The following is a 19,147-nucleotide window of genomic DNA, read 5'->3' as shown; positions in this document are numbered from 1 at the left end:
AGCTCCCCATTGTAGCATTCGCTATACAGTGCTGTTGCATTGGTGTATCCCTGTTTTGAATGAGAAAGCCCTGAAGCCACTTGCTCTCTTGCTTGTTTTCCTACACCTTGCAAAGGACAACGACTGAGGCTCCTGCCTGTTTGACTCTTCCTGGAGCTGGGAAAGTGCCATGCCACCAGCTGCTGCTGGAAACATGCCGGTAGCCCTGAGGTTTCTGTAGCTGGTGCTTCTCAGGTGATGTGCTGGGTCAGGCCATCCCCTTCCTGCTGATTTATTTTCCATGGTGTCGCCCACCTTGTACCTGTGAGCCCAGAGTACCTGTGCAATGGCCCTGAGTGCCACCCCCATGTGGCTTACAGGACTTTGATAGCTCCAGGAGCCCATGGCATGCACCTGACTTGTGCTCTCACCTACCTGGCACCTCCAGCAAGCAGTGGGGAGCAGCCACGAGCAGGCATCCATCTGGCTCACAGCCATGGCTGTGCTCCACTCCCACTGGGGGCAAAAGCACTGGAAGTGCAGGAATGGCAGGATTTCAAGGAGTTTGGCCAAAGGGGGCCTAAACCAGCCCAGGGACCAGTGCCAGGGAGAAATCAAGGGGCTCACAGTAAGAATACGAGACCAGGCAGGCACCTGCATGCTTCCCAGTCTTTCAAGGAGTTGGGGTTTTCTCCTCCCTTACACATCACTGACACTGCTCTAAAGTACATCTGCAAAAATCCAGGGCATCCTGCAACAGTCCCAGAGATACCTGGATTCGTACCCACAGGTGCTGTAGAGGCTGTCTCATACAAAACAAAGCAATTTGAGAGAATGGTGCAAAAAATGAGGAATTAAACCAGGGCTGAAGGAGAAACAGATGCTTCTGATGATTTCAGCTGAGCACGATTATGTTTTCTGATGCTGCCCTGGTATTTTAAGTGTTAATCTAGAGTGATGCTGTTTGTTAGAACAAATTGCACCTCTCTATCTCTGACTGTTGAGTATTAAAATATTAATTAGGCTCTGTGGTGTGTGTTTGTGGTCAGTTTGTTTCCAGAGGGAAGGGCTGCTGTGGCTGTACCTCACCCTCATCAAGAAAATTTGGTTCTGTTTAAAAGGCATAATTTTTCCCCTGTGTGGCTCCAGGCAGGAGAGCAGAGAGACTGCTGGTGACTTGGTGAGTCAAGGAAACTCACCTTGTAAATTTTCATCTGAGCCAAAATGCAGTTTGAAAATATCCAATTTTCATGCTCTTCAGCAACAGATTTCTGCAAAGGGTTTGTATTTTCTTCTCTTAAGGTTCAAAAAAACCTTCCTTGACAACATGTATGGGAATATATGTAATAAAATATCAATGTGGCTGTTAAGGTGATATGAAGGTTACTGTTCTAATCACTCCGAATGCAGTCGGGAGCAAAGTTATGATTCCGTCAGTAACTGGCCCTGTTACATACCCCATATATCCTGCCAAACACCAGTAACATAAAGAGCAGTGCATTAAGGCACGTAAATTTAAAGGCAAACTAATAGAAAACATTATTTGTGTGCTGAAGCAAGGCATTTAGCAAGTCTGTGTCAGACGGCAGCGTTGTGTTTGTAAGCCCACCTGCGTGCTACGTGTTTTTTCTACCGGGGGAGGGGAGGCTCTCCCTGGGCTGCAGTGCCGGCAGCCGCTCCGGCAGCAATGCGGGAGCCCTCCCGCCTGGCTCAGGCTTTCCTTGCTGGGAGGAAGCGCCTCTCCGGGCCGAGAAGGAAAACTTTGCTGTCATCCCCGGAGGATGGGGAGGTGTATGGCACAGGAAGAGCTGCTGCTGGCTCGGCTGGGGCATTGCAGCAGGCTGGGAGCCGCGGGAGGGCTGCGACGGAGCGGGGATGCCGCTGCTGTTTCTCCGCCCTGTGGCTCCCTTTGAAGGGCTGGGGGGGTGCAAGCCTCCCTTCCAGGAGTTTCGAAAGTCTGCCAGAGCCCGATGGGGATACTGAAATCGTTCCTCAGCCCCGCAGGAGCGCCAGCCGAGATTTCTCACAGAGTGATTTTTTAATACCTTGATCTTAAGGGACAAAGACTGGAATATTTTCGGGACATCTGACTTTCAGAAAATGTTCTTTCTCATTGGCCTTCATGTAGAAGCTTTAACAAAATACTTGAGACTTATCATGCTTCTGTAGTTCAGAAGGGGAGATAAACAGCTCATGCTATAATCCCTTCTCTTGAGTAGCTTATAAATTCTGTGTGTGCAGGAGTGGTAATGTCCCAAGGATGTGTTTATTTACCCCTGCCTTTCACTCCCCCTTCTTCGGTTTGCCCTCTCAAGAGCCTCAAGAAGTCAATATAACACATAAGGTAAAGGAAATGGATGAGGACAAAAGTTACTGCCTCAATGTTATGTAGTCACTTCGACATACTCACAGAATCGTGGCTACAGATCAGTTTAAAATTGCTGGGCAGGAGTGGTGGGAGAGATTCTCCTCCTCTATACAAAAATAAACTCAATCAACCACCCATTTGTAAAATCCCAGATTTTCAGTGCCAAATAGTCATTGTGGCTGCTGAGCCTTGCCCTTCTGGGTGACAGGCTACAGCCTTGTACTCAGTAATTCCCACACCAGAGCTGTCAGCATGGGCACACCTCTGTCTCAGGAGAGATGCCTTTGCTTCTGTGAGTGAGTTGTTCCAGAGCTCGATGTGCCTGATGGTGAAACATTCCCCTTATTTCTAGGCTGGAGACACTGAGTTTTGGCTTCCAGCCACTGGATCACATTATGCCTTTACCTATTAGATTAAAGAGCTATCTACTATCTGAACTATTTCTCCTGTGTAGGTATTAATAGATCATGATCAAGGCACCTCTTAACCTTCTCTCTGAGAAGTTAAATAGACTAAACTTCTTTATCTCTCATACTGAATCGGAGTTTTCTGGGCTTTTCATGATTCTTGCTGGTCTCTCTAGCCTGCCTGATGTCTGTTTGAAAACACACCCCACAAGCACAGAGAGCATCTCAAGGCTGACTGTAAGAGCAGCTGTGCTAACTCAGCTAAGGATCCTGCCTTGGCTCAGCACACCTGCTTAGCACTGGGATCCATAGCAGCCTAGGCTGGTCATCCCCCTAGCACCCCATCTTATTCCCGAGAAACCTCCCAGGAAAAGGTCAAACCTTATAAGCTCCTGGGGTCTGCCTTACTCCTAGTACAGAAAATAGGAGTAGGACACAGAGCAGTTCTCCTCTAGCTTTGCTCAGCCCCTCCCAGGCCTGTTCCCACCTCCCTTGAGGTGAGGTCAAGAGGAAAATTATCTACTGATGGAGACCCCAAGCCAGTATCAAAAGCTATATTGGACTTACACATATCTTTGTGTTTTTGTTTTCTTCTCTTTAAAGATGTACTTCAGGCTTCACAATGTTAAATATGCCCCATAAATCATGCTGTATCGAAGTCAATGCTTTTACTCAGCCTGTATCTTTTGTAGTCCCATTTCCTTGGAAGTTAGAAATACAGTAGTAACTTTAACACGGCTTCTGGTGTTTTTAATAAAAATCATTCACATATTGTGAATTTGCAGAGGGGTTGCATGTGAATTTACTAAGACATTCCATATTTCACTGGACTGAGAAAGGGGGATTCATGAAAATGTCAGTGAAGACTGAAGATTGAAAGCCTGGTTAAAGAGCAGTTTGTCTTTTTGACAACCCACACCCCTTCCTAACCAGTCCTGGGCCACTGCCTCCCTGCCAGCCCCACAGAGCTTTCCCAGCTGCCTCAGGTAGAAATACCCTCAGAAACTATTTCTCAGTAATTCTTGGTGGCATCAGGTACATTGCTTTGATCCCAGAACAAATTACAGGGCTGTCAAAGCCAGCCATGAGTGCCGCCTTCATGCCATGCCAGGGTATGGTGCTCCACATTCACATACTCATGTGTCCTGAAAATTCCTGTCAGTGATTTGATGTGATGAAGAGCAGGGGTCATTCAATCATGATGCAGGAGAAGGGAATACAGGTGGCCTCACACCTGATAAGTAACAGCTATGTTAAATAACCAATACAGCCTTGCCCCTGATGAGTAACAGCTATATCTAGTAAGGATGAGTGAGATAAAAGAGGGGGTGAGCTGGTAAGGGGAGCAGCATCATGGAGGAGGAGCCTTGAGGAGCATGAAAGAGAGGATCATGAAGCAGGATCCTGGGGAGAGAGAACCACTGCTGCAAGGCCAGTCTGGATCTGTGGTTAGAGTCTGTTGTTGGAACCTGCAGTCACGGTCTAGCCAGGTAAAAGCCTGCAGTCAGAGTCTGCAAATTAATATGTGCAGTCATAGTTTAGCAGGCAATAACCAGCAGTCAGAGACTGCAAGGGAAACCTACATTAGGAGCTTGCTGCAGCCTGGGTCAGTGAACAGCTGGAGTTAAGATGACTAAACTGTGAAGAGGCATAAACCAGGGCCCTTTTAATGCTGTGTTTAACAAGAAGTCTGTGCCTTAGCTCATTTTTAACCCTTTAACAAGAGGGTTAAAAACACAAGACAGCAAGGTCTTACAGAGGGGAAGGTGACTTTATCATACAAAATCTCTAATGTGTTTCCCTATTTGTGTTCTCTTATGTAAAAACACCAAGATGTGTGTCCTCAAGGGTTCTCCAGGATGTCTGTGATCTGGAGGACAGGGGATGTTGGTTGCTGGGTCCTTCCTTTGATTCTTGTGTTCCTCTTGCTGGAAAATCCTGAACTAGTATTTGGACTGATATCTGTCTGTTCAGAGTTGCCTTTTGCAACTATGTTCCTGCTGGGTTAACAGGCAGTAATAACATGCTGCTGTCTTCTGCAAACATAGCGTTTGTCCTGAGGCTTATCATACCTGGGATTGGTGGTGCTCTGCTTGACTAACTGGAAGAACATCCTTGCTTATGAATGCAGCCTTTCTTTTAGTCCCTGTTCTGCTTTTCCCCCAGTTCATGCACACATGAACTTGCATTTGGCTAGCATCCATACCAACCTTAATATTTCCTTTAAAATACTCTACAAGAGCTAAGACAGGGAACAGCCTGCCACCTGCTAGGCCTGGATGCCACGTGTCCTGTGCATGGGGGGGAATGAGAGCCCCCTCCTTGCAAACTGCTAAGGCTGGGATGCTGGCTAGAGATGAAGGTGTAGGCTCTGCTCAATCTTAGAGCAGGTCTGTCTCAGTATTCAGGCCTTTTGGGTCAGATTAGTTTCCCGTTTTGGAAAAAAAGGATGCAAGGTCTTAGATTGTACATGGTGCTGTTTACTCTTATTGTTACTTGCAATGCTTTGGGGGGGTTTAAGTTGCTCTGATTTTGGTATGGCCATGGTCACCACATTTTATAGGGATCCCCACAGAGCAGAGGCATCTTGAGAGGAACTGGCCAGTCCCCAGGGAAAGTGTAGAGGCTGCTGCATCATGTCTGCAGTACTGGAGACTAGAGAAAAGTCTGACTGGAGGGCTATAGTTCTGTCCTGAGATACTTCTGCCTCTATTCCACTGGTATCACACTGGGATCACACTGGTGAGGCATGTCTGCCATAAGGGAGTGGGGTGCTTGCCCAGGAAGGGGCTGCTGGCCTGGCCATGCAGCAGCAGGAAGTGATGGGACCCGCTGTGCCCCCAGCCCTGACCCCAAGAGACAAGGACTATCTCTGGCACAGAACCCAGGGCAGTGGTACTCCCAGCATCCCAGAGCTGTGTCTCAGCTGGAGAGCTGAGTGTGACCCACATCACCAGCATGCACAGCATCTGCTCTGCCTCCCCAGTGCTTTTGATGCGGTTGTCACACGTCCGCAGAACCTTGAATTAGCTCGGCGTCAGTGGAGTCTCTCATTTCATCCTAAACTGCCTGAAGTTTACAGAACCTGCACATAACTGGGATGCACATGAGTTGGTGACATTGCCACTGCAAGCCCAGAAAGTGCCCCAAACATCTGCCTGTTTCTCTAAGGACAGATGGGTCCCCAGGGACACCCTGCCTCCTCCAGCTGGTGCTCAGAGGGTGCAGAAGGCTGTGCACTGAATCCCTGTGCAGTGTTATGTACCAACCTCGTGCCCCTTCCCCAAAATACCACAGCATCGATGTGCCTGGAAAGGGCCTCCTCACCGGCAGCTGTGCACTGCTCCTTGCTAGTGTGCAGGGCTGCCCCAGGAGGGAAGGGGATGAACCTGCTTTCCACTGGGTCTCTGCTGGTAAAGGTGGGGAGCTGCTGCTTCACCCTGCCCCGAAAACCCAATCCCTGAAACACTGCCCATGTGTCCTGGCACAGGACCTGGCTCCAGGGCTGGAAGGGAAGATGCTGTTTCCCATCTGACAGGTCATGCAGCCACGTCACTGTGGAAGTAATTTTTCCTTTGACACACCTCTCAGGAAAGTAGGGTTGGGAGAGGCTGGGGGGCTTTGCCTCTGGTGCCTTGTCGCCCCTTGTAAGGTATGTCCCAGCCTGGCCTCCCTTGGCTGCAGGTGCCGGAAGCCTTGGGGCCAGCTTCCCCAAGCAGGCGTCTTTCCTTCCTCTGATTTGTGCATGTACTGGTGGCTGCAGGAGCTCCAAGGGCTGGGGAGAGCTGGAGTCCTGCCACTGTTCCCTCCCCAGCCAGGCTGGATCCCACTCAGCCCTGCCCCAAGGAGAGGGGGAGCAGAGAGCATGGGGAGAGGGTCCACCAGCTGCCTGCAGGAGCGCCGGAGTGGCGGTGGCCTTGCTGAGCAGAGCTGCAGCTTCACGTGGAGGGGCTGAGGACGGGCAGCAAAGTCAGGTCTGGAAAGCTCAAAGAGACGTGATGCTGTGCCAGGGTGGTGAGGCCGGCAGGGCACGCGGGAGGAGGAGCAGTGCAGAGGCTGCTCTCGTTTGGGAGCCGCAGAAGAGCATCCCAGGTGCCACATCCTCAGCGTTACAAACCAGCCTTTTCAAGGAGGTCTGCGAGGTCGGGGCTGCCAGCGGCCAGGCACGGGATAGAGAGCACGGGCACCCACCCCTCAATGCCGCCCGTGTCCCTGCTCCGCCCCTGCCGGCAATGAGCCCTTCCCGGGAGCCGCCGCAGCCCTGCCGGATCGGGAGCCACGGGAGCCAAGGGCTCCTCCTGCAAAGCCAGGGGCCGTCTCCCACCCTGGCCACGCCACTCTGGTGTTACAGCTCGCTCGTTCCTGGGCGTGCAGGTTGCTTGATAGAAGGGCTTCCCCTGCAAGCCAGGCTGGGGAAAAGGGCGGAAGGTCAGGGCTTTGTTCAAGATGCCAATAGGGAGTTGTAGATGGGACCATGTGGCCCATGTGGGAGCTTAGGTTGGGCACCAGGCAGCCAAAGAGGCCACAGCACCATGGCATGGGGCACAGGCTGCCTGGGGTGCACGGGAGTTTTCGCCTCAGACTTCCCACTTGTGTACCTGTGGTTACTGCTGTCAGTATCTGAGCATCGAAATCCTGGATTAGCTCTATGATACAGATTCAGGAGGTGCCTTCCAAGTTCACCAAGCTCCCGAAGACCTCCTGCTGCTTGCTGCTTCCCCTGACCTTGCTCAAGGCTTGCCCATGCTTTTGGCTGTGCTGGAGGGGGGACAGGGAAGCAGCCTTTTCCCCCACAGGACACCTCTTCTGCTGAGTCTGCATGTTGGTGCTGCTTCTCCTCCAGGCATAACACTGGAACTGATTCCCAGGCTGCTGACCCAGCACTGTGACAGGAGCAGGCAGGGACACTGTCTAGGGCAGGCACACTGCCTGGTGTCCCCAGAGGGCAAGAGGATGCCCTGGGTCCTCTCAGGCCAAAGCAATGAGCAGGCTGGGTCTCTGAGCTGGGACACCTCCACTCTAAACAGGTGCTGCCTGGCTCCTCCTGGAGATGCCCATGGAAAAGGTTCATGGCTGGAAAGTGAATGGCAGTGAACGTTGTGTTTGTGCGCTGTTCTTGCAGCAGCCAGCAACGCATCTCAGGACTGTCTTATGGCCTCATCCTTCCCTGAGGAGCATGGTTAGATAACATGCAGAAACATGTTGAATAACATGGAGTCAGAAAGAAGAAAGGGTCACACATGGAGCAGGAGCACCAGCACAGAAGGTCAGCTGAGGCACGGGGCCTTGCTGGGTCCCCAGACAGGTGCAGGAGATCTCTGCAGACAGAAGTGCTTGGGCTCCACAGCAGGACTTGTGGAGACCGGGTACTGGAAGTGTGATGTCTTGAGCCATTTTGTTGCCCCACATATTTTGAGCTCTTACTCTTTGTTCTTCCTCAGTGGCTTTTCCTGCAGTCCCAGGCAGCTGTGAAGCTCCTTGCTTGCACCTTCTGGTTTGATTTGGTGGGCCACTTGATTTTTCCACTTGTTCTTTTGTCGTGCCTGTTTTAGAGCTGTATTGATTTCTCTCTTTGCGTGACTTCCACAAAAAGCTGCTCTTTGCTCCCAGCTGTGGATGCTTTCTTTTTGCCATCCCTTCGCTTCCCTTTGAAAACACTTGCTTTGCTAACCCCTGCAAGCAAGGAGACACTTAAAACCCCTGAGGATGGATAGATGAAAGGCTTGGATTTATTCCCCAGTGTAAACTACAGCAGCTTGGGGTCTGCTGTAATTTAAAAAGCCTCCTCTGAGCTGGCCGTGCCTCATCTACAACCCACCCCCTCTAGAACTGGTCCAGAACTGGCAGCAATTTGATGGAAACCGAGGTGGGATATTTTGGGTTTGATGAAACTGCCCTTTCCCAAGAATTTATTGGATGCCATCTCATTTCATTGTGGCTTTCACCTGCCCGCTGCTATTCCAGGACCAAGGGAACCTTTCTGTGACTTCCTAAGGATGGAATCATGGTGACCATCATGGTGCTTGCAGAGTCAAGGTTTCTTCTGAATTCCTGTGACCTTTGGAGAGACAGAGAAGAGATGAGCAGGGATTTCAGGCACTCACTGGGGATGGAGTACCATCTTTGCCAGATGAAGAGGCGGAACTGGGACAATGCCCTGCCCTGCAAAGGGTCATAACTGTGGCTCCCAAGGGAAGGAACAAAACCAGGTATCTGACTGGACCTGGGTGGGTTTGTGTATTGCCCAGTGCCCTTGGAACCCTGTCCCCTCTTCCTCCTCACCCAAGGCAGTAGTCCCCAAAGCCCTGAGGGAACAGGCAAGAAGGCTCATTGCTTTCTCCTGGAGCTGGGGCAGCCTGAGCCATCTGACAGTGGGGTTGCAGCCAACATGCACAGGCACCATCTGCTCCAGCATGATGCCACCTGTCCCTGCTGTCCCCTCTCCCCCTGCGCTGCCTGGTCCCACCATGCTCCAAGCAGAGCCGACGAGTCAAGCACGTTAAAAACTTAATGGAAAACTAATTTGTCAGCCACAAAAAGAGTGGAAAATTTTCAGTGCATTTTCTGCTCATTTTATTTAGCTCCCACAGCAAGCAATGTGTGCCTCCCATCTCTGAATATCCAGCTCTCACTCAGCACTTTGGTGGGAGCCTGGCACTGCCAGGGAGAGAAGGGCTCCCTCAGGAAGTCAGTAAAGGGGAAGGTTGGAAGGGGCCTGGGAAGCAGGGGGACCCTGGAGGAGGGAGTTTCTGGCTGTGAGGGAGGAGCTTCAAAGAAGATGCTGCCACCAACCTGAGCAAAGTTTAGCCCCTTGCAGCTTGGGAAAGGTCTGGGACCACCTTTAAAGTTTGTGTGGGCAGGGGGTTAGGGCCACAAGGAAACTCACAGGGACTTCAGGTGATTTCAAGTCCTATCTCCTCCTCAAATCAGGGTCAGCTGTGGGACAAGACTGAGTTGCTCAGGGCTTTATCCAGCCAGGTCTTGCAAAACTCCAAGGATGGAGCATGCCATGATATCTGTGGGATTTTTCTCTTCGAATAGTGGCACCAGACCCACTTTCTGGGACTGTGAACTGTGTGAGGGACCTGGGCATCAACCTGCCAGGGGCAGGGTAGGGTGAGGCATGAGAAGGGAAAGCTTGATGATCGTGTTTCATTGTCTTGTCAGGGAGCAGGGATGGAAGAATGATGGAACCCTACAGGACTGCAGGTTGAAACTGAGAGTAGGATTTGAGGTTGGGCATGGCTGAGGCAATCACTGGGCAATCTGTGCTTCTAGAGAGCCCCCAACAGCATCCTGGGGTACCATGTCCAGCCTAGGGTGGCTGCCAGAGGCTGAAACAGACTGGGACAGTTTGTATAAAAACAGGAGAGAGTAGAAGAGCCTCATATCTGCTTAAGAGATGGAACCACGGTAGCAAATACCCAAGGGAGGAGGGAGAAGGGGGATGAAGCTAGAGAGAAAGGGGTGAAAGTGGGTGGGAAGCTGCCTGGTAATCCCAGGTCCAAGGCTGCAGAATGGTCCCTGGGAAGGAAGTGTAAATCTTTCACATCAGCCTGGACAAAAGTCCTCAGGGAATCAAGCACCAGCCAGAGAGCTGCAGGCTGTGGGGGCTGCCCATGGCGTGGCCTCTCCCCATGCTGCTGCAGGCAGCAAGGAGAATGTGGCATCCTAGAGGACTCCGCTCTTCACGTGATGCTGGTGACTCACTGGCACCGAGTGGCAGCCAGGGCCTGGTGGCTGAGCAGCAAGAGCTGAGGCATCTGTCCCCAGTAGGGAGCCCCTCAGAGAGGGCATGGGTGTGTCCATGTCAAGTCATCCCAAAATGCATTATCTAAGAACTAAGACTGTTCATCCTTTCCTGCTGTTCCAAACTTGCAGGATCCACAAACAGGAGCCAGCAGGGCCTGACCCCCACTTAGCCCTCTAGTCATTGGGTTCATTGGCTTCTCCAAAATATTGCATTAGGGTCATTGAAAGCTCTAGATAAGCATTGGCATCTTAATATCTGCTGCTATGTACACAAGGAGTCGCCCATTTAATATTAGCATGCACACAGAAGTGCAGCAATTCAATGCAAACTATATACTGGTGCGTTGTACTAAATGCATATTAATCCAAAGTGCTTCATAATTCTGCATAGCTATGTACTGAGTGTGCAGTGAGGTATTTAAATTTGTAGCACCTATTACTATTGACTCACGTTAAACCACATATTTATCAGATTTGGGTTTTGATGTCTGTAATATACCACCAGAGGCAGTGATTCTTTTTAGCCTTCCAAAATCTTTTTTCCCCTAGTTACCATGTCTGTGATACCAGGTCAGATTGGGTCAAATCCCTAGGAGCTCTGGAACAGCATTGCCCCCATGGAGAAATCCCTACCACAGGAGGTGTTATTGTGAAAATCTCAGAGGTGGGAGCACTGGGATTTTCCTGCTGTCATCTTTCTGCTGGATCAGTCAGAGCAACTGCTGTTGTATTTCTCTGCTGTACTCATGTGGCAGAATGGTGTGTGTTTGCCCACTGCTCCCCCCAGAGCACTCGGAGGGGCTGGAACTGCTCTGGGGAGTGTGGCAGGGAGGGAAGCAGAGATTGGTGAGTGAGGGGCTCAGGAGTGCAGCTGTGGCACGTGTGGGAAGGCTGCACCTGGCTGTCGGGAGGGTTTGCAGGGGAGCGGCACAAGGAGTGCAGGCAAAAGCCCCGGCCTCAAGGAGTGGAAAAGTCAAAGAATGGGAGAGAAATTCAACGGAAGTGACATCAGGGAAAAATACCAGAGTAAAGGAATAGGCTTCTGCCTCTGAAATTTTATGATCCTGGGCAAAATCATTCAAATGCTGGGCAAAAATTGGCTCCATCCTCTCTCACATGCCTGTGCCTTTGTCTGTGCCTCGGGCTGCTGGTCATTCCCAGCCTCCCTGCTGCCCTTCCTCAAAGAGAGGGCACTGAGCTCCCTTCTGGCACTGCATAATCCATTCTGCAGCCCTGGGGGGGTGGCCAGGACATGGCAACAACGATGGGTTTAGCAGTCTATGGTCCACAGTGGTGGTATTCAGGATGTCCCATCTGCCACAGCTTCCCTCTCCAAGGATCATAGGTGGTGCCCACAGTGCCAGGCAGCTCCACGGACTTTGTTGGTCTTTGGAGAGCTCAAGTCAGCAAAGCTCCAGCCCTGCAGCACAGAGCCAAGGTGTCAGCGTGTCTGGGATTCAGCAGAGGAACTGCTTGGTCCCAGCTGCCTTCCTCAACTGCTGTCTGGAGAAGGGAAGGATAATGTGCTCAGGCAGTCAGTGATGGATGGCAGGGCAAGTCCTGAGATGAGGAGACGGATTGCACTGCTCGCGGGAGGGAGGCTGAAGGGCAGGGGCAGCACGTTCCCTGGAGCTGTGCAGAGCTGCTGATGTGGGAGTTACAGCTCTTTGGCATTGCAGCAAGATCCCTGAAGGCTGGAGGTAGGGGAGAAAGGCTACGGGAACACTTGGGAGCAGTAGCAGTACCTGAGTGGCTGCTTAGATGCCACTCCCAGTACCTTCTCACTGGATGCGTGGGAAACACTGGGGTCAGAGTCTGTCCTGCAGCGCTGAGCTGCTCCATTGTCCTGCTCCAGCTGCAGAGAGCAACATTCTGCCCCAGAGGAGCCTCCTTCCCAGGGCACAGAAACACCTCTGCCTTAGGACAGGGGAAGAGAAGGAGCAAACAGGTGGGGACCTGAACCACCCTCTCAGGCAAACAGCAGTCACAGCCTGTCCTGGAAGGCCAGGGAGAAGTGGCATTTGTGCCCATGTAGCACAACTTGGGTTGTGCTAGTGCTTTTGTATTGATGGGCAAAAGAGCAAAGGAGTGATCTTTCTCCAAAGCATCAGGCAGCTCCTAAGCTTGCCTCCAGCAAGTTCTCCATTTCCTAACAAACAAGGCAGTGATTTTTGGGTGGAAAGGGATACAGTAAGTCCATTACTGTCCACAGAGCACCTGCTGCCTCTGTCATTTCTAACCAGCTCTGTGAGAGGAGTGAGTGGGAGTTACTCATTTCTGCAGTAATCTCTGCTTCCCAACAGCATCAACAAATGCAGGCTGTATCCCAGAAAATGGCAGGGGGAAAAAAGCAGTGTCTCCTGGCTAAGGGCAGTGCTTTTGCCCCAAGCGGATCCCTGCTCAGATTTGGAAGATTTGCCAAAATGTGGCAGGGGGACACCCAAAATGTGCCCAAACCCACAAAAGAGTAAACTGCTATCCTATCTTCCCCTCTTTTATTCCACTGGGAGGGGGGAAAGGCATGTGCTGGCACCCAGAGTTTCAGGCATCATCCTCTGATGGATAGTCACAGCTGAGGTTCTGGTCCAGCAAACTGGGGAGAGACAGCCCCTGGGGGCCACTGTGACCAGTGCACTCTTGGGTTAAATGTGAACCCCCCCTAAGAGGGAAAGTGGGTCAGGGCAGTCTCTCTCAGCTCACTATCAGGTTAATTTGATTCCTCGTTTAGTCGGAGGAGAAGGAAATTGTGGGCTCTGACTCCCACCCTTCCCTTTGATCTGTTTCGATTGCTGCAGGCACTTGCTTCTTTCTGCAAGGACTGGATTCAGAGCCCTGAAAAGCTGATGATTTTTCCAAGACTGGAGCAGGGTGAGATGATTTGGGGGATGGGTCTGGGAAGAACCCCTTCCCACAGCAGAGCAGTGGCATGGGTCAACGCACCAGCTTTTTGCACATCAGCCTTGCTAACAGTGCATTGCTGCCGGGCTGCAGCAGCAGCTCCCCAGGGCTCACCATCAGGGACACCTGAGCATCACTGTCCTCCCTGCAAAGTACAGTGTTGAGTCCAGGTCTTCCTCTCCCTGGGAACCAGAGGCACCGTGAAGCTCAGCACTAAAATAACCTGTTCTCATCTCTGCTTCCAGTGGTGAGCATCCAGGGAGGGTCTGGGGAAGGGGGGGAAGGCCATCCTTCCCTGGGCTGATGGAACGGGATCTCTCCTGCTTACCTAGAGCCTGGGATAAGTTGGGCAAAGAGCAGCATGGTGCTGGCAGGTGGCAGTGGTGCCTTTGTGGTCCCAGAGCTGCGTGTTTGTCCCATGTGCCACAGCTGCCCTGAACCTGTCTGGTTCCAACGCGGCCATTGTGTCCTGACTGCAGCTTCCCACCCGGCAGGTTATGGCTGTGCAGGCACGGGAGCTGTGGGATTCACCTGCCCGAGCACCAGGCACCGTGCATCCAGCTGTCCATCCATCCTGCTGCTCCCAGGGCTGGCTGCACGTGTTTTGGAGGGGCAGAGTGAAGCCATCCGAGTGGTGTTGGTTTATTTTGCAGGCGACGACAATTTTCTGCCTGCTGCACGCTCTTTAATTAACCGCTCGGAGGATGTGGGGCGAGAGGCGTAATGAGCACTGCGTTTGCATATCAAAAGGCCGCATCATTAACATCCCCGAGCTCACAAGAGCTCTCCGAAGGCAGGCGGGTCACGGGCAGGGGCGCTGGCGGCGGCTGGGGCACACAGCTCGGTGTGCGAGGGGCTGCAGTGCTGAGGGCACCTGGGCTGCGATGGGCAGCGCGGGGGAAGCCTCAGCCCCGTGCCCTGCGGTGGCAGCAGGAGGGCTTTGTCAAGGCCGGGAGGTAACAGGGCACTTTCTAAGCAAAGCGGGGAGGGGGGGGGGGGGTCTCACTGAAGATTTTTGGCAATGTTGCCCAAATCCAGCCACATCCCAGGCTGCTCTGCAACCGTTCCTTTTCTTGATTCTCCTGCCAGCCTAGAGGAGCTGTCCCCAGGCGACCCCTTGCTGGCCAGTTGGAGTGGCCCTGGAAGGCTGCACTGAAGTGGCTGATTGTTCAGATAAAGCTTATCCTGTTACCCAGGCTGTTTGTTGCCGTACGGCATTTGCACAGAGAAGTCCCTGTAGATCTCAATTTGGCCATGCTCAGACAGCAGGATTAAATGTTCCTTTGCTTCTGTCTCCTGCATGGAGGAAATCAGCTACCCGGGTGATGGTTTACTCCTACACATGCACTTGTCTTTCTCCTTAACTCTCTTCTAATTAAATATAAAAATTTCCCAGGGGATAGGGAAGATGGCATGCCAGGGCATCCTTGGCTCTCTCTGCATGTCTGGACACAGTGTGCTTACTGGGATTCTGTCCTTGCCAGGCTCTTGAGGTTTTTTTGTCAGCAAGAGACTTGTTTTGATCACTCAGGTTAGCCCATCTACTTACCGGCAGGCTGAGCAGGCAGCCCCAGGTGGGACTTGTCTGGCAGGCACTTGGTTTCGATTCTGAAAAGCTGGGGGAAGTCTGTGTAGGCTTTGCGAAGCTCTGGGATGAGGAATGTGGTGTCCAGGATTTCTTCTGCTCTGCTCCCACTTTCTCTGAGCTCCTCCTGCTTCTGTGGAGCCTGAGTTTGTGTGGATAACCTCACCTAGATGGTCTCAAGGAGACAAGGATTTGCAGCTTCATAGGGGAAGGGGAAAAAAAGATTTCTAAGGCTTGATTTTCTCCTTTGATCATCCTCCCAGTTAGACGGGGCACTGAGAGATACTGTTAGGGGCTGCCTGTAGCTAAGAGCACACAAGCCGAGACACCAAGAAGGAAAAACACCCTGGTGGAGGTGTAGCAAATACCTGCCTCTTTTCCTCCCTGTCCAGGTGCACTTGGAAATGCTTTTGGAGGAAGTAACCCTATCTGAACAGGAATACATATGCTCCCTCAGCTGAGGAAATCCTTCCTGAGTCCCCTGATCCTGCCTGGCTCTACAGCACCCATCTCTGTTTGAGCCTTTCCATGGCCATGGGAAGGACAGGGAAGGCTTTGTGAAATACAGGAGCTCTGTTTTGGGAGCAGAGCATGTTATCAAAGGGAATTCTACCCTCCAAGTTCATTATCCATGCTCCCAGTCAACAAAATAAACTGATTTCTGTGCTGTGCCTCAAAAACTTTTATATAAAAGCCAACCTAAGATACACTTAAGTTGATCATATTGCAAGGCAAATTTACTACCAGGTTCCTTTAAGCCAGTTAGAACAACACAATGATCAAATTAAGGGCACAATTAAGATTAAATTGATAGGTCTGAATGTTCAAGTGCCAAGTGAACACAGCAGGTAATCACATCAAACAGTGAGGCTGATATTAGAAAGGATGACATGGTATTCATCTTCCATGTGCTCTGAGAGTCAGGGGATCAGCTGAATCACTTTCAGGTGGGGCTTCTGCCTGTGTCATGGAGGCATGGAGGCAGGGAAGGAGTTGCAGGACACACAGGTACCCAAGATCAAGCACCTGCTGCTGAGTGAACTTTGTGATAGCAGTCCTCCACCTTGTTGAATCTGAAGCCACTCAGGGTAGGGTGGCACAGTGGTGCCATTGGGCCTTTTGCATCTCAGATTTGACTGTTGAAAAGACACACATGGAAGAATAAAAGTAGGTTTAAATGAGTATTAGTTCAAAGAGCTGATCGTGGCCACCAAACACTTTCTTGGATTGACGCGTCCTTACAATGTGTTGTATATGGATATTGAGCACTTGAATTTTAGTATTTTCATTCTGTCTGATGAGCCAGGTATGTGCTTCCTTCCTTATTTGCTGGGATCAGAGCAAAAAGTCCATGTAAACAAACTTTCCTGTCATCCCAAAAGATCTCACTTCCATCTCTAGAGGGTTATCTGAACTTTTAGGTTTGTTTCATTTCTTCCAGCAATGGTGCTCTATCCAAAGCTCTTTTTCTTGGGAAGAAAAGGAGCTGCTGCCCACAAGCCACCACAGGAAGGATGTATAGCTCACACAGGACCTGTGGTGGTTTGTGATTTGCAGCAGGGCTTGCCTTGGTGGGCAGATGTCTGGGATGAGGAGGCCAGGATCTTCCTTCACATGCATAGCAAGGTCTTGTCGTCCTCCTGTTTTGGAGATCACTTTCCTGAGGAGCATTTGGCAACTTGTCTGTGAAGCAGGAGGAAGGATTAACCATGAGCATCATCACCGTGGTATCTGACTGAAACATGGGATATTCATGCTCAAAAAGGAGGAGCTGTTACAGTGTGTGTCCCATGCAGGTGCCGGGTGCTCTTTAGTCCTGTCTCTCTTCACTGCCTGTTGTTTACCTCCACTGCTTCAGTGTCTCATTCCCTTTCCCAAAAAAGGGGTTAAGGGCAGCCAGCTGTTCCCATCAGCCGTGTTGACGCACGTGGATGTGGCATTAGGGAGGAGAAGAGGCTCTATCCCCAGGCAGAGGAGACATAGCAGTCGGGGTGGCTGGCACAGCTCTGCTTTTTGGGGAGAAATCCTGACCATCTTTGGTTTTTGTCCAGGACAGTTTAATTGAGTTTCCTCAGGGAGAAGCATTTCCATCTAATTCAGCTCTTAATTAACCCCGTGCACCCCAAAGAAGCTCCGCAACCACTTGTAAATTAAATATGAAAAGCATTATTTATCTAGGAATAGCAGCCTAATGGCTGCAGGTCTGATGTTTATAGTTGCTAATGATGATGAATATGGGAGAGAGAAGTTGGGAAGGAAATGGAGGGGAAGAGTTTCCTTGCTCTTAAAAGGTACAGACACAGATGTGTAAGGGATAAGTTTCTAGGGTAAGAAATGGGCTCTTTTCTTCCTTGATTAAAGATTATTGTGGAAGAAGCACCAGGGGATTGGAGGAGCATATTCCCAATGTAATAACCTGTGTCCTATACTGTGTTGTGGCAAGTTGAGCCACAGGGCTGGTGTTGTTAGAAAAAGAAGAAAATCGAATCTTCTTGTTGCAATGGGAAATAGTTTTGTGGCTGATAGGAGCCAAAGAAAAATGCTAGGACCATTCTGACCTTTCCAAAGGAGGACATGAGAGATGAAGATGCCATTGGCTGATGCACTCACCTGTCTCCCCTACAAGCCCTGTTTGAGCTGGGCTTTACCCCGAGCAGAGTCACTGCAGGGTTCACTCGCTTAACACTGGCTCTGTTTGTTGGCGTCAAAAAGAAAAAAAATTGTCCACAAGTACAGCTGCCTCTTTGGAGGCTCAGAGGGAGAGAAGAAACGGGAGAGGGGCAGGTTGGGGCTGATGGCAGTGCCGGGGGCCCAGGGCTGCGTGTGAGCCGGCTGCAGCTCAAGCAGCCCTGTGAGCCTTCAGCTTGGCATTTCCTTAAGTCTTTCCACTTCCTATTTTGTCTCCACGCAAAGGTTTTGTCCCTTTCAGCAGGAGGGAGAGCTGAAGCCAGCTGCCTGCCTTCTCACAGGGGAGGTTTCCTCCCGTTGCAGATGGAAGAGGTTGGTGAGGCATTCCCCAGGGCTGGGCATGGCTGGCCCTGACAGGTATGCAGCTGTCACTCAGACCAGGGCGGGTGGGATAGCGTGGATGGTGGGGTGAAGGCCATGTTTGGGGCAGTTCCCCTGCTGTGGGATGCTCTGTGCTGAGATTTAAGACTGTCAAAAGTTTGCAGGCAGAGGGTGCCAAGGAGAAGAATTTTTGCTCCTGAGAGATTTCCTTGTGCCACCCTCCTGCTGTGCATTCATTGTCCCATTCAGCAACACAGTATTAACTCTTGATAGTAAGGCCTGTTCAGGTAGGAGCTGCTTCTTTGTGGTGCAGACCCGGGGCAGGGTAAGGAGCAAGGAGCCAGGCTGGCACAGCAGACATGGGGCAACCTGGCCCCCCAAGTCAGTCAGAGCCCCAACCACAAATGTACAAAATGTCACCAGTAATAGTGATGCTCTGGGTTATGTGTTTATCTAATACAGCATCGAATCTCACTGCGTTTCTGGCCTCAAACAGCTATTTCCTGTGTCAAAACCACCGTTATTTAACTTCACGTTGGGTGAAGTGGTGTTTTCCTGCCTCATCCCTGCTTTTGTTTCACTGACCAGCCCTTCTGCTGGGCAACAGGGAAAACTCTGCTTTCAGATCTTCTCTCTGCCCCTTGTTAATTTGTAAGGCTGGCTAGTGCCTCCCCTCCCTGACAGCTGGGGTCCCCATCCCTCGGTCTCCCCCTCCTCCCACTGCAACCCTGCAGCCTGGTGCCCGTCCCTGTGCTACTCTCTGCACATCGCCCGACCTGTCCTAGCTGCATCAAGGTTTCGCCAGCTGCTTCTGCTCTGTCAACAGGGATTGTGGCCCGAGGTGTTCCTGGGGCATTCCCAGCTTCTTCTGGAGGCTGGTACAGTAACCTCCCTGGGTTTACAAAAGCCTGCAAGTTTTATGCTGCAAAGTGCATTTCTTTGCATCAATACAATTTGTCTCTGTAGTACCCATCCATACAGTACCTCTGGGACTTTCTGACACTCCTTGCAGTATCCTGTGCTCATGAACCTGAAAAATTTTGTACTTGTTCCTATCTCCTGTCTCTGCTCCTCCATCCAGGCCGTTAATAACACCCTTGCATAGCAGGAAGCCTAGCACGTGTCCCGACTTCACCACTGCTAATCTTT

At 51.2% G+C, this 19,147-nt stretch overlaps 1 long non-coding RNA gene across 2 annotated transcripts; it reads left to right on the top strand.

The window, feature by feature from the left end:
- Window positions 1-4,096: 4,096 nt before the first annotated feature.
- Window positions 4,097-17,989, top strand: LOC136292385 (uncharacterized). Of its 2 annotated transcripts, XR_010721895.1 has the most exons (4): window positions 4,097-4,244; window positions 8,719-8,963; window positions 13,302-13,374; window positions 15,382-17,989. It is a non-coding gene; the product is annotated as an uncharacterized lncRNA (long non-coding RNA). The 2 variants fall into 2 exon arrangements; XR_010721894.1 differs by lacking the exon at window positions 15,382-17,989 and having other exon boundaries at window positions 13,302-13,880.
- Window positions 17,990-19,147: the final 1,158 nt, after the last annotated feature.

Source organism: Chamaea fasciata, unplaced genomic scaffold (assembly GCF_029207755.1).
Source record: "Chamaea fasciata isolate MVZ Bird 193981 ecotype frontalis unplaced genomic scaffold, bChaFas1.0.hap1 SCAF_7, whole genome shotgun sequence".
Classification (NCBI taxonomy): domain Eukaryota; kingdom Metazoa; phylum Chordata; class Aves; order Passeriformes; family Sylviidae; genus Chamaea; species Chamaea fasciata.
This window is presented reverse-complemented; position numbering and strand designations above follow the sequence as displayed.